Genomic DNA, 11,953 nt, shown 5'->3' with positions numbered 1-11,953 from the left:
TTGCGAGGCACGCAGAGGCCTGGGCCTGGCCTGCAGGGTGGGTGGAGGAGGAGCCGCCCGAGAGGGTCTGCCCGGGTCGGCGGGGGCGCGCGAGGAGTGACTGCGCGCGGCGACCAGGGTCCTCTGGGGCACTCTGAGGAGCTAGCGGTGTCCGCTGCGAGCCTGGGAAACCTCGAGGCTTTGGAGGTGACTGGCGGGGCCATGGGAGGAGTGGGGGGCGGCGAGGCGAAGTCTGTCTGATGCCAATTCCCTGAAGTTCAGCGCATCGGTTGTCATTTCATACCTTAATGCATATTTATGCCGCGCGGAAATAGGTTTCCTAATTAACTCTTGGAGTCATCCGCAGAGGTTAAAGGGACCCCGAAGATTTGTGCATTGATTGGGTACCACGGCGGGGTGTGTGTGTGTGTGTGTGTGTGTGTGCGCGCGCGCGCGCGCGTTCGCGTGTGTGCGTGCGCCCCGTGCGAACCCATTGAGAAGAATAATTATTTTTCTCCACTGGAAGCTACAGCAGAAAATCAGACAAGGAGGCAAGAGAGGGATTGGAGAGGGAGAGGGGGAGAGAGAGAGAGACAAAGGAAGTGAGTGCAAGAGAGGAGCCGGCTTAGCATCTGAACTGTGAGTACTGAGCGAAAACAAATAGGCAGAAAGTGCTGTGAGTCGGCGACCTCTCGGCCGGGTTGGGGACTGGGAACGGCAGAGGAGGACTTGCGTCGCCGCCCCGGGTTTGGCGAGTTGATGATGGGGGTTCCTGTGGTATAGGCGTACCCCAGAATGCGGGTTCAGGCACTCACCTGAAAGTCAGTGCTTTCCTGCCTCCAGCTGCGTCAACCTTCGTCCTAGGTTGGGCAAAAAGGTAGCCCCCCACCCCACCCCCAATGCCTTTGTTCTTCTAAGGGATTTTGCAGCTGGTAGGGTGGGAGGTGGGGGTTAGGGAGCTCAGGCCCTGTCCCACACTGCCAGGGCTGAGTGAAAGCGGGTGTAAGTGCTTCCCTCTTTGCTTTGCTCCCGTGCTGTGCGGTGGCATGAGGGAGGGACTGTAACTAGGGTAGGATCAGGACTTGGTGACACCTGTGCGTTTGTTTGCCACTAAGAAGGAAAAGGCAGAGGTGTCAGGGAACCTTAGAGCACAAGTCTTCAGAAGACCCTTGCTTAGGAGGCTGAGAGAAGCTGTATCTGGGCAAAACCACCAACTCCAGCCAATGCAGAGGCAAACATCTCCAGGCTAGGGGACACCAGCTACTTCCCCCCATAACACACACACACACCCCAGAATTCTTTAGTCATTGTACCTAGAGTGTCTAGTGGGACATTGTGACCCTGAGCTTGCTTCCTACTCCCTCCTCCTCCCAGGTGAGGTTCTTGCATACCCAAGAAGGTGGCAGCTAAGGGCCACCAGGAAAAAGAGCCATAGATCGGGTAAGGACCCAAGGAGGCAGCTTTGCAGAGAATGGCTGATCCCAGAAAAGGCCTATGACAGGGTCCCTAGGGAAAGGGCCCTGGCCAATGAAGAGAGGGCTCTTAGGTGTCTGAGAGACAACCTGCCTCTCCTAACATTCCATAGATCTGTTTGGAAGCCCTAGGGTGCTGCCCTCTTCCCCTAAACCCTCATTAGCATATTCTTCTGGTCTGATTTTATCTTCCCTGGTGATTTTTCAGCATACCTTCATCTACAGTGAACAGCTTAGCTCAGCTTACACCTAGGATGGGCTAACCTCTCAGGGGAAGTCACCTCTCTTAGGCTGCAGTGGGACCCCACAGTTACATAGAAGGAAAGCAATTGTCCCCAGAAGAAGAGCTCCTGCAGAGCAGTGTTGGTGGCATATACACTCCAGGACTTCCTGAAGTACCGGGCAGGGGACAGCTTCTACCTTTCAAGCCACTGGGTTCCATCAGAACTGTTGTGTGCGAGGGCGTGTGCACATGCACACACACACACGCACACATACACACAGAGAGAGAGAGGACAACACTTCCTCTAAGTGGTTACAGGGTGCCTTGGGAGACCCACCTCTCGTGTGTACACAAAGAAGAGACTGTCCCAGACGCCTTGGAGCTAGGGGTATTCTCTCAAGGAATGAAGAGGACAGAGACTAGCGAGTACAGAGCACTACATCTAGTCAGACCCTCAGGGAGGCATCACAGACTGGACAGTGGAAGGGAACATGGAGGCACTCAGATGTGTGAGGACTGTCTCCCCACGAGAACACCTAGTTAGTAGCAATGGTTTACTGAATGCTGTCTCCTGGTGCCTTGCAGAATGCCTGTCCCATTGCATGTGTCCAGTGCTTGCTGACTAAATGAGCAGTGGTCCCCATAGCACCCTGCAAATCTTTCATCCCTGCCTTCCTCTTCCCTTAAGAGGTGCTCCCTGGAGAGCTAACAGCCCAGTTCTGTAGTTCCTTAGGCTGTGCTACCATCACTTGAGGCGAGCTGAGTGGCACATGGGACAAAAACAGCAAGACTCATCCCTGAGCAAGCCTTGGAACATTTTGATATTCATGCATTGCTCAGGTTGAAATGCATGTGAATTTGCCCATGACCCGTTACTACAATTTTCTTTAGCAGTATAACTGTTACATAGAACTATGGCCTGGATGCTGTTCCCAGGGAGGCTGGATCCAGTGACAGAAGCACGTCTCTGTCCTCCCTCCCCCAGCTGAGGCTGAAGGGTGACCAGAGACAAATGTAGGGGCTGACTCTGGACCCCTAGCTCAGGCTCTGGCTGGGTTGCTGTCCTTCCTCTGGGTCTCCCCACCTCGACTGTCTAATGCCATCACCAACCTTCTCTGCTCCTTTCTGAGAGCACAGGGACTGGGAGCCGCCAGGCTGGGAGCTCCCTCTGTTTACCTAGGAAAACTCAGGAATAACAGAGCCTCCTGGGACAACTGGAGAAAGCCCCTTGAAAAAGCAAACTCATCCCGGACCTCTCTGTGCTTTCCTGCGCTCCACGGAGCAGCTGCCCCCACCCACAGGTGCTCCCAAGCTGTTAAATGAGAGGCCCATGCTTCGGTGTAGAGACTAGGCTTCCAGCTACTGGGGAGTGGTGGCCCAAGGAGCTGTGGGTGCTCGAAGGCCACCAGTGGCCTAGACTAAGGGAGGTCCTTGTTACTTGGTAGCAAGCATGCTCCTGATCTGGTTTGGTCTGTAGTTTACTGTGCATGGGAGCCTGTCATGTCCTCCTGAACTGGTCTTCTCTGTCAGCTCTGGGTTGGTGTCATTTGTGGCCAGTACTGCAACCATGCACACAGCTCTGAATCTGGGGATCTGGTTAAGACTCCTTTGAACTTTCAGGGCTGAAAGTTCACCATCATGGGTGGTGTCAAATTACCCAGCTGTGCTCCCTATTCCATCCCACAGCCTGCTCCAACTCAGGGAACTCTCCTCCCTGATAGCTCAGGGAATGCAAAGCACATACCTAGCCCAACATATAGAAGCACCTAGATCTCGCCCTTGTTTTTGAGCTCATTCATTCAGTCAGTCAGTCATATCTTCAAGAAATGTAAATACATGTCATTCAGCCAACATCCTTAGAATATTGCAGAATGCCTCCAATTTAGTATCCCCTGGGTTGGAGAATGACCAGTAGTGGCGAGAGGCTTCCTCTTCAGCTTCTGGTAGAGGCAAATCTGCTGGGCCTCTAAGTTCCTCCCAAAGGTACAGTAGCCTGAAAAGCTCTGAGAGAATTCAGTTCCAATGTATAGTCATGAGTCTTGCTGGACCTTCGGATTACTGGATCTAATGTCCAAGTACAGTACTTCTACGCTAGCAGTTTATTGAGCGCCTTTTGTGTGTCTGCTGTGACTCTGGAATGGTTGTGCACTTGTGTGTGATGTCCACGAGGCAGGCAACTGACTGCCACCTGCTGAAGCACAGCTCTCCTCCATTTGTTATTAGGCCGAGCCCACATGCTGAATCCAGGCCCTGCCCCTGTGCCTTCTCTTCCCTGTAGGACTCACGGCTCCCTGGCCCCATCCTCATTCTTCACCCTACAAAGATGGCTCCCTGTGGCTTATCCTCCACTGGAAGCATCACCAAGCCCAGGGCCCACATGTAGACTGCGGTTCATTCAGGGTGATTGTCTGCCCTTGAGGGGAACTGTGGGACCAGGGGCTCCCTTGAAAGGCCAGTATTTTGCCACTAAAGTGGGCTTCAGTTTCCAGCTTGGATTTGGCTTCCCCAGTCTGTGCTAGGATTAAGGAACTGGTTCCTAGAGAGGAAGGGGAACCACCAGAGTCTGCTCTACCCCCAGGTGAAATCCACCTTTCCACCATGAATGGCCAGGGAATGGAGGAGAGATTAGGATGCCTCAGACTTGGTCTCTTAGTGCCTCCTCAGCAGGCTCCCTCATGCTTTCCTGCTTCTTCTGGTTCTGCATGTGCCCCACCTCACCTGTCTATGCCCCAGGTCAGTGTTGTCCCTTTCCAGGCTCTCTCCTTTTTCTGTCTCTCTCAGGCTTCTTTCCACTTCTTCTCTAAGAGCAAAAGTGTCCGCCCAAGTGAATCAGAGCCTCTGTAAGCCTTGTTTTTCTCATCCACCAAATGGAAACACTAGTAATGTTTGTCTTACTAAGTGATTATAATTAATTGACACCTGGTACTTGCATGACATCATTTTCACTCAGTATAATCTCCTTTCCTCTGCCTCCTTCCTTTTTTTCCTGTACAATTTCTCTGATGTTTCCATGTGTCTTTTTTTCCTCTTCTTCCACAGTTTCCACAGTGACACTTTCTCATCTCCCCTAGTTCCATCCCTCTGCCTCTGCTTCACACTCCACTTCCTTTTACTCCCTTTTGGCTGCCCCCAGCCCAGCCTCCTGCAGCTCCTGCCACAGGCCCAGGGACCTGGTAGGGCAGGGTAGGGCAGGGCTGGGCTGGTGGCAGTCTGTGCTTCTCACAGGCCTAAGAATGTGTGGAGTCATGAGTGACAATGAGAGCCTGCGGCAGAAAGAATGGGGCCTCTGTTGGGGCAGGACAAGTTTCCCAAATCCTGGGCTCAGCTGGAGTACCTGAGAGCCAGGGAGGAGGGGTGGGAACCCTGTGGCTGCAGGTGGTGTTGTGGGGGGTGGTGAGCAGGACTTCCAGAGTCAGGGGAATTATTATCTGTTGGCATTTGGGAGAGAACTTCAAGCTCTGGGGGGCAGGGACAGAGAAAGGCCAAGAGAATGTCCCAGGGCCTTGTGAAGTGGCCTTTGCATGCAGATGCTCCTCTGGCCCCTTGTGCCCTGGCTGTCATCAGCAACAGAACTGCAGAAGGCTTAGGGCGTCCACAGAGGAGGCAAGAGTCATGGGAAGGCCCCAGTGTGAGAAGGGTGAGTCCTTGGGCTTCTCAGGGAGTGGTAGGTATTTCAGTTTGGGGTGTGGGAGGGGGAGGAGGTGAGGCATCTGGCTCCCCTTCCTCTACAACTTCAGGGGTCCCTAGACTCAGGCCCCAGAAACACCTTGGGGAGAGACTACCCCTTCCAGAGGTTATGTGAGGCTTGTCAGGTGGGCTAGGTCCAGCAGGCTGGCAAAGGTCTTTTGTGCAGCTGGGACCAGAAGCCAGGACCAGCACGGCCAGGAGTCTAGAGGAGGGCCAGGTGAGGGTGGGTGGAGGGACAGCCTGGAGCTGCTTTGAGGAAGGAAACAGGACAGACTGGTGCTGACCTTGTCCCCAGGGCAGGGGAGTGGTGGGAACAAGGAGCTGGGTCTGCCTGAGGAGAGGAGGAGAAGAACTGGGCTGTAAAGATGGGAGGGGGTTCTGGCGGGAGACAGGGCCTGCAGGGAGCTCCCTCAGGTCTCCTGCCAAAAATTAAACCATAAAAAAGCAGGAGGGGAGCGGCCGCGGAAGGAAAGAGAGAAAGGAGATGGGGAGGGTGGGAGGGAACTGAACAGCCCCTCCACACCAATAGCCCGGCAGGGGGACGTGAGTAATACGCGGCCGGTTCAGAGGGAGTGAGATCAAAAGCGAGTAGATACAAGAGGTTTGTGCTTCACCGAGCAGACAGCCAGAGGCTCAATGAGACCTTTGTTACCCGGGCCCAAGTCAGGGTTGAAGGAATACCTGATCGCCCCGCCCCCACCGTGCTGGGCTGGGGGAGGGGCGGGTCACAAGTGAGTCAAGTTGAGTTGGGCACAGCCCGGCGGGCCAGTCAGTGGTGGGCGGAGGAGGGAGGCGGCCTGCCCTCCCCGGGGCGTGGAGCTTCGGGGTGCGTGGAGGAGTGAGTGGCTGCCCGGCAGGCAGGAAGTGGCTCTGCGGGAATTGTGAGGGCGACGTCGAGGAGAGGGGGCCTCACACTAGGTCCGCAGGTGAGCAGCCCCCTGGCCCCAGCCCGTGGCTGGGCGCCTCGGGAGGGACTGAGGGTGTTCTGCCTGGAGCCCACCGCCTTTTGCAAGCGCGCGGGTCTGGGATTTGAGGAGGGAGTCGTAAGAGAAGGAAAGGAGAACAGGCAGCTAGGTGGGGCCCATGGCTCGGAGTTCAGGGGGGAAGCTGTCGGGTGCCCACTTGGACAAGTCTGAGAGGTGTGTGTCTGTGTGTGGTGTGTGCAGTTTTTGGGAAGTGCAGGAGATCCAGGGAAAAGAGGGCTGTCCCACGCAGCCTCCTCCAACCTGCCCCTGACACTGGGATAAGGTAAGAGGGTGGAGGAGGTGGCAGCTACTCTTAGGCAGAGACAGGTCCTGCTCTCCCCTTAGGCCTCTCTGCCTTCCTGTTGGGGTTCTGTGGGAGAGGTCAGGGCTATGTCTTGAGTCCTCTGGGGCTTTCCTGACTCTGGGTGAGCAGGAGCCTATGTGGGGCCCCCTTTTTCAAGGCCCACAGGATGCCCGTAGTTGTCCTTTGTGGCAGAGGGGAGAGGACACGAAACTTGTATCTAGGACATCTTTTCTAGGGCCCTGAGACCATGATCCCTCTAACTCAGCTCTTCACCCTAGTCCTGGAGAAATCTGTGCCTACTGCCGTACCACTGCCAGCTAAAGTGGCATCAGACAGAGCACACCTCCCAAATCTTGCGATGTGGGGATTTCAGCTCTGGTCCATTTCCTGCCTCCAACAGGATCTGGAGAGGACACCTTCTCTAAAGGGAAGGAGGCCCTCATCCCTGCATTCCTAGGCCCATGCCCCACTTTGCCCCTTTGCTTCCTGTGCTGGGCTGGAAAGGGTTAAGGCTCATAAAGAGGGAGTCTACTCTGGGGCCTCTCGGGCTGTTTGCAGCAGCCTTGAAAAGATCCGGCCTTATTTGCTAGGGAGGGGGTAGTTAGGGACCCTGGGAGGGGGCTGGAAGCTAATTAAGGGAATGTAGAGGAGGTCCTTTATGGCCAGGAAGCCACCCCTCCTCACACCGGAGAGAGGACCATTGTGTGGGGCCTTTGTAGGGCAAGAACTGGAAACTCATTACTAGGGTAGCTTTAGTGTTCTTGGGGCCAGGCAGGTGGTGGGTTGGTGGAGAATGTAACCTGGGGGGCCCAGGACTTCAAGGAGGCAGTGTGGGTGGGTTTGGGGTAAGGGTGATTGAGAAGGGGGTTGATGAGGCTCCCTGTGCCCCCTTTGCTTCCTTTTGAGATTCCTGCTACCGGACCCCTCAGCTCTGCTGTGGCCTATGGCTTTTCATTCCTATGTGATTGCTGTTCCAAATTCATGTAGGGCTAAAAGCCATGGGCTACAGTGAGGGGCAAGCTCCTCCTGCACAGCTGCACCTCCCGTGGGACCAGCCACCACAGGGCACAAGGGGGAGGGCTGCTAGGGGAGGGCCCTACGGGGAATCTAGTCCTCTTGGGTCTGGGACTGAGCTGTGTGACCTTGGCCGAGTCACTTCCCCTTTTGGAACCTGGTCCCTTCCTCAGAAATGAGGTCGGGCTTGTGATTCCTAAGGAGGGAGGCATTCAACACTGGCTGAGGCCTTGGTTTCCCCCTTGCCAAGTTTCAGAGGCCTGGTACATAGCAAGAGATTTGGGGGCTGAAGTTCGGGGCAGGGAGCCTCAAAAACTTGGGTGTGTGCTTAGTCCCTCCAGTGACAGCCTCTGCTTACTGGCCTAATTTCTCCCTTCTCTGATCAGCTCAGAGACCTTAACCTTCCTGGTGAAGAAACCTTCATGACTGAAACAGGAGCCAGTTGGGGTGGGGGTCAGGAGTGAACACAGCAAAGCAGTACCTCCACTCCTCCAGGGTCAGAGCCTGGGGTCCCTAACTTCTCACCCCACCCCCAAGCTGAGCAGTACCTCTTGGGTACTGCTTCCCTTGGGCCTGTTGCTCAGCTTGCTTGGCTCCCTTTCTAATCCTATTTCCATTCCCACCTCGTTTAAATCTGCCTGACTTCATCCCCGCCATCCTGGGAGACTCCGACAGATGGAAATAAAGCAAGCAGTCTGGCTCGAGTGGCAGGGGAATCACCCCCCACCCCTTCTCCACCCCCAGCCTAAGACAGGCCACTGAACTATATTTGGTGTTAGGAATCAGAAACCAAATTACTTATAATGTCCTGGAGGCATTAACTTCCCTAATCAGCGTTTACCAAGTACCTAGGAGGCACCATGATTCTCACCATCTTACCTGTCCTGGCTTATTTAATCCCTAAGACAGCTCTATCTATTATTTGTCCTCTTTGTTAGGCAAATCCTGAGGCACAGGGGAGCTGAGAGTGTCCAAGTAAAGGCCAGAGCTGGGATTTGAAAATAGATTGTCTGGAACCCAAACCATACACTTACCACACCATGCAGGATGCTGGGAATATTCAGGGCATGGGAAAGTGCTCCAGCCCTGTGCAGTGCTTGTTCGAACAGGGGCTGCCTGCAGGAGGCCCCTGTGAGATGCAAGTCCATGAACTGGCCTCATGGCCCAACTCCAGACACCCTATTTTTCCTTTTCCACCAAAAGCAGAGGGGAGAAAAGTCAAAACAATAGGAGAAAGAAAAAGAAAGCCCAAGCCAGCTGGGTTTTCGCTGGGGCTGATCCAGGCTGTTTCCCCTCCCATCCAGCTTAGATGGTGGGAGGAACAGAGAAGAGAATTTGCCAAAGTTTCTCACTTGCCTCTTGGTTTTTCTCCCTGAGAGGGGAGATGGCTGGCTCCTGCCCCCACCTCTTCATTTTTAACAGACCCAGGCTGTAAATCTTAAATAAACCCATTTTATATTCTGCTCTGCTCCAAAGATCACCTTTGGGTTTGTTTCCCTTTAGCTCCCAATCTCCAAATGGGAAATTTGGGTTGGATTAGTGTTCTTCTACCCAGGAATGGGCCCGAACTGCAGAAGGGTACAGGTGACCATCTCCAGGAAGGCAGCTCTGTAGTATCCCAAGAAGCCGTGGCACTTGGGCATCACCAAATCATAATTAGCGGAAGGAATCATGAGTTGGGAGAAAAAGGTAAAAGAGGAGCGCTGTTGAAAAAAACATGTACAGCAAGCTTAGCACGGAGTAGTTAGCCTGAGACAGCCCTCTCCCCCTGGGGCTAGGCCTGGTGAGCTTCTGAGCATCCAAGGTTGGGGCTCTTCTCCGTTCTTTTATCACACGGTGGAGCAGGCCTAGCAGAGGTATGCACTTGCACTTACGTATTTCCCATCATTGTCAGGCTGTCCTGAATAGGCAAGTTGGCCTCCTGTCCTCTCTCCCTGATACTGATCAGAGGACTGCATTTGTCCCATCCCCTCCCTGCAGACTGCTGAAACTGAAAATATTCTGAGTAATCCAAGTGTCTTAGAGTCCTCAGATAGAATGGGCCTGAGTTTAACCACAGTGAGCGGCAGACGACTCTCTGGTGGTATTTGTCCCATTTTAAGTAGAAATGAGTTTGTCTGCTAAGCCCTACTCCTCTCTAGATGCAAAGCTTTGGAAACAGTCTGTGTCTTTATATGACTGGAGCTAAAGTTTAACCTATTGGGGGTCCCTCTGGCCCTGGGAATTGGGGTGTTCCTAGGGTACTGCTGCCTGTCACATTGGTGATCCCTCTCCCTGTCATGTTTAGTAGGTGACTCTGAAGGTGGGCTAGCCTCTGCTAAAACCCTGGATGCAGGTAGGGCACAAGGACATCTTAAGACAGCTGCTGTCCCCACCTCACCCCCAGCTGTGATGGCCCCCAGGTACCTCAGAACTCAGAACCACTAAGAAATGCTCCCTGTAGTTTTGGATGGGGAGTGCTTCCTTTCTTTCTCTCTCTGTCTTGTCTGTCTGTCTGTCTGTCTCTCCCTCCCTCCCTTCCTCCCTCCCCTTTCTTCCCCTTCTCCTTATCCCCATGTCTCTGCAGGCAAGCAAGAAAAGGCAGGAGGGGGGGTGGTTTTGGCAAGCTAGGGGCTGTGCCCCTGAAGGCCATGGAGGCCCCAGAGGGCATGGCTCCCAATGGACAGCAGGCAGCTCAGTCTTCCACAGGCCAAGAAGGAGTTAACTTCCAAGGAGAACTCGGGCTTTTCCCAGACTAGAGGTCTGTGCCCAGCCTGGCTGCTGCCAACTCTGGGAAGAAGTCCTGGGATCTGTAGTTTGTGCCACCACCCTTCCCTGGCCTTCTTGTTTATCACCACCTCCGTGTAGACTACAGTTCCCAGAAACCTGCCGAGGCCAGACTTTGGGGGAAGGGGTGGGCTGTGAGGCTCGGGGATGGCAGGAGAAAGGGAGAAGGAGGATGAGGAGAGAAAACCCAATTCACCCCCTTCCTTTTAATTCTTTTCCTGGTGTGTCTGCTCCACCACCCGAGCTAATCCCCCAAATCCGGTCTCCTAAGCTGCAGCTGCTCCCCTTCACAGTGATGAATGGCTCAGGGAGGGAAGGTGAATTCATATTTTAATTACTGAGGCGGGGTGCTAAGGGCGCAGGGGAGGGGGTGGAGGGCTCCGCATTGTTCTGAGGGCGCCCCCTCATTGGGCTACTTCTTTCCTGCCCATTACCTGGGGTAGGGGTGGGAGGCTGGGGGCATCTTGCTGGAAGCGCCTCTACTTCTGTTTTGGGAGATGAGGGTGTGGAGGGGTGCGGTGGAAGAGACACTTCCCTCTAATGGGTCAGAGAATTCCCTGCAAGTCCCAACACTTGTGACTATCTTCCTGCCCTTCCACCCTCACTGTCACACACGTGGATGGAGGGCACTACTGCAATATGAGACACCGAGAAATGTGAGGTCCCCAGCTTTACCTCAGTCTTGTCCTTCAGCCCCCTGCCTCATCTTTGTCCCTGTGCTAGGGCCAGAGAGCTCCCCGGAGCATGAGTGGCCGAGAGGAGGATGGAATGAAGGCCAAAGGAAGGGATGAGCTGGGACAGGGGCTGCTCTGGGGCCTGGTGTCTCTTTTCGTCTCCCACAAGGCTGACCATACCAAGGAGCATCTCTGATCTGGGACCATGTTGGACCTGAGCTGGGGAGAAGCCAGAGAAGAGGGTGAGCCAGGGCCAGGGTCAGGGCCAGAGCTTACAGTGAGCTGAGCCAAGAGTGGGGTGAGATAGGATAGGGAACAGGAGGTTTGCCCGGTGGCTCCCACTCCACCCCTGCCATATCTGGGTTTCTAGGGGCTGTCTTCCCATTCCTTCACATCTCCTGGATCACAAGCATGGAAGTGGAGGGTGGAGAGGAAGTGCCACAAGGAGAGGAGATGTGTGCGGAATGCTCTGGGGCTCTCCAGCTGGTGCTGCAGCCCGATGCTTAAGTATGAGGATAAAGATCAGGAAGAGAGTAGTCAGGGCTCCTTCACCCCGGCCAAGGGAGTCTCCAGGTGCCTACTGGTGGGGGCTCTGAGGGAGGAGGAGTGGGGCCCCAGAGCAGGCAGGGACATTAAGATGGGATGGGATTCTCTGGTCCATATGTCTTCTACTTCCAGAGCTAACTTAGTGATCACAGCACGGACAGAGCCCAGGCCGCTTCCGGGGCTTAGAGTTGGGGGCTCACATAAGCACAACCCAGGAGTCACAGTGAGGCAACCAAGTCACAGCCCCCACTCAGCTGTGATGGGCTGTCCAACTCTACTGTGAGATCTAGTTTCTCCTACCCTACCCCAGCCTTTGCTGTGGT

At 54.6% G+C, this 11,953-nt stretch overlaps 1 long non-coding RNA gene across 2 annotated transcripts; it reads left to right on the top strand.

Moving 5' to 3' along the window:
* The first annotated feature begins 6,203 nt into the window (after positions 1–6,203).
* LOC111812605 lies at positions 6,204–11,447 on the top strand. Of its 2 annotated transcripts, none has more exons than XR_002818071.1 (5): positions 6,204–6,287; positions 8,031–8,140; positions 9,200–9,333; positions 9,935–10,727; positions 11,134–11,447. It is a non-coding gene; the product is annotated as an uncharacterized LOC111812605 (long non-coding RNA). The 2 variants fall into 2 exon arrangements; XR_002818072.1 differs by having other exon boundaries at positions 9,148–9,333.
* The last annotated feature ends 506 nt before the right edge of the window (positions 11,448–11,953 follow it).

Source organism: Octodon degus, unplaced genomic scaffold, assembly GCF_000260255.1.
Source record: "Octodon degus isolate 3935 unplaced genomic scaffold, OctDeg1.0 scaffold00131, whole genome shotgun sequence".
Lineage (NCBI taxonomy): Eukaryota > Metazoa > Chordata > Mammalia > Rodentia > Octodontidae > Octodon > Octodon degus.
The sequence above is the reverse complement of the archived record's forward strand: the minus strand, read 5'-3'. Positions and strand labels throughout refer to the sequence as shown.